This window comes from Berghia stephanieae, chromosome 14 (assembly GCF_034508935.2).
Source record: "Berghia stephanieae isolate SIO BIC M18660-M18661 chromosome 14, UCSD_Bste_1.3, whole genome shotgun sequence".
NCBI lineage: Eukaryota > Metazoa > Mollusca > Gastropoda > Nudibranchia > Aeolidiidae > Berghia > Berghia stephanieae.
The window spans coordinates 11,810,623-11,813,425 of record NC_088373.1 but is presented as its reverse complement, the minus strand read 5'-3'; the positions used below and the strand labels follow the sequence as shown (position 1 = coordinate 11,813,425).

Sequence of the window (2,803 nt, the reverse complement as noted above, 5' to 3'; positions counted from 1 at the left end):
ATGATGCATAGTAACTTAGTAACTGGTTCTGAACTGTCGGAACAATGGCGGACACCCTTATGAAATACTTCCCCGACGAGCATAAAAGTGTATCCAGAGGTGAAAAACATTATAAATCTAATCATGTTTTGACTTTTATACATTGTGATCACATGACATATGAAAAAGTTCTATCCAGCATGAAGAATAAAAAGTATCGATTAACTTTGTTTAGAACCAAGCTGATCGTTGCTGAGCGGAAGTGACATCAGACTATTGAAGCCAATTGCCACTTAAGAAGTTTCGCGTCTCCATATGGTGTGTCTACAAAATCAATGCCATAGGTCAGTGTTTACAAATGGACACCATCTGTATAAACAAAACCTTCTTTGAGTGGACGATGTCCGATATTATTGTTATTGTCCAACCAAAGCTTGCCACGCGGTCATCGGTCATCGAAGTTTTAGTTTTATTTACGTCAGCCAATACATGCTCGATGGCGTGCGACTATAAAACCGAAGAAGTCGCAAATGTCTCATTTCTTTTACAAATTATACTTGAAGATTGATGTACTCAGAAATATAAGTATTTTCATTGACTGAGATACGAAAGTAAAGAAACACGAAGAGGCGTGTTTCAAGCGAAGTTTCTGACGCGGTGAGTACAAACTTATTGTATTTCTAATAGGGAACAAAAGTGTGATGTCGACAAAAAATAAAGTGGTTCCTATTTCATTGGAAGTGTAAAACCACTCTTCCGAAGGACTTAATACAAACCTTATAATATTGATCTTCTGGTTTCAGAGTGATGACATCATATTTTCTAGATAAAGATAAAACATAAAATGTTATTCATCTCAAAGGGGAAATTTATCTTTAGGGTCTATTCCAAGGGAAGATTGGGGTAACCCAGGCGTCAGCCGCACTGCAGCGCCGCAAAGTGAGCTAGAGCGAGGTGACTTGCTCAAGGCCACACGACGAGGCGGGTAGTCGAACTCGGTACCTTTTAGGTACGAAGTAAAGACCATACCGCTGAGCCACGCTGGTCGTCCATAAAGATCATCCATCCTAGCTCTTTTACGTCTCGTAATTCTAAGAATCTGCCTCTACATTCTGCTATTAAATTAATTATGCCACCTTTTGATTCACTATTATGTAACCAATTCATTGTTACTCCTACGGAGGACCTGTTACACACTTCCAATGAGTTTTGAACCGGAAGAGAGGACGGTGTGATATCACGATTTCTGGTTCCCATTGACGGTTGCTCCGTGATCTCATGTAGCTATGAGTGGCAAGCTTTTTGCAAAGATGCATTTTTACTATTATCTTTTGGTTTGTGTCTCGGGTTATTCAATCAACATACAATGCATACATCTTTTAAAATTACGTCAGTTATCGTATATTTTAAAAATAACAATAATAATAATAATAATAATAATAATAATAATAATAATAATAATAGCGCACGGTAGGTATCCTCAACAATGAGGCTCTTGACGCTTAATATCTTATTATAATAGTCAAATAAACATTTCAATTGCTCTATTTGTTTTTCTTTAAAAACATCATTGTTCTGCTTCTGTCATCAATAACCGTGAACCAACGACCCATAGCCAACTTCAGATGTTTCATTTATTACTTGAAAATTGAACATGATTTATTTTGCCCCCGAAATCCACCTATTACCCATAGTCACCTAAAGTAGATACTTACCTATCACCCAAAGCAAACAGCCCACATATCCTAAGCATCACTCACAATTTTAACACTGATGATTGAACTTGAATGATTCCTGTCATCAAATGTTGCGGTGCGATTCCTTCATCAGTGTGTCAAAATATTGTGATAAATACTCACTCTCTGTGGGACTGACTTATTGGTCTGTTTGACATATACTTCGGGTAGCTGAGGCCTTTTCTTTAACTGGAAATGAATAATCAATGGAACGGAACGGGCCAAATGGCAGGATATATTCTGATTGGTTAATGCTTTGTATCGCTCGAACCACCAATTGTCATCTGTCATACGAACTCTGAAAAATACGTGTTTAAAATTTTGGCCAGAAAACTCGTCCTTCAAATATCGATCTAATAAAATAAACACTCATCTTGACAAAATCTCAGAAACCTTGGCCTTCCTTGACCAACAATGACAAAGAGCAGAGTCACTTCAGTAGACACTAAGATAACCACGCCTCTCGGACAGTCGTCATACTGTAAACAATGGCAGTGATTGGCTGGCATAGCAGACGACACAGGATTTACTGTCGATGGCATGTGTCTAAGCGTAGCCATCGTTAACTTTTATAGCCTGATACTGAAATCCGAAAGGACTGGCAGTTTGACGTCATTATTTGGTTTTTGCACCGCCGAGTGAGTTGTCGTTAGTAGAGCTCATGGAAACAAGTTATTTCATTGGTTGAACTATTGAATACAACTCACGATTTGTTTTCTTTTGTGGCAAAAGACTGGCATTTTGACGTCATATTTTGGTCAGTATCAGGCCATAACTTTACGAAGGCCACGATAATACCCACTGTTCAACCGCTTGATAAATAAAACCAACACTGAAAACTATGTTGTAAACTTAACGTTTATAATCTGATCGAGAAAATCGTGTGATAGGTAACTAGTCACCCACTTAGCGTTATAAAAACAATAACAATGATAAGAGAGAGGTCGATATCATTCACGTTTATTGTTTATAGATAGTATGCAGATGACGTCACTCAGGCCTTTGTTATGGTTTTTGCCATCCGCGTTTGTGAGTTGTTCTCACTAAACTGTATTAACCAGACTATAAAAGTTCATGGTTACACAGTT

General features: G+C 37.9%; 1 protein-coding gene across 2 annotated transcripts in view; it reads left to right on the top strand.

The window, feature by feature from the left end:
• The first annotated feature begins 543 nt into the window (after positions 1 to 543).
• Positions 544 to 2,803, top strand: part of LOC144959896 (BMP-binding endothelial regulator protein-like) — a 32,460-nt gene continuing 30,200 nt past the window's right edge. For both annotated transcript variants that reach the window (XM_078892738.1, XM_078892739.1), the window contains exon 1: positions 544 to 636. The gene's annotated coding sequence lies outside the window, so the exon portion shown is untranslated. The remainder of the gene's footprint in view (positions 637 to 2,803) is intronic.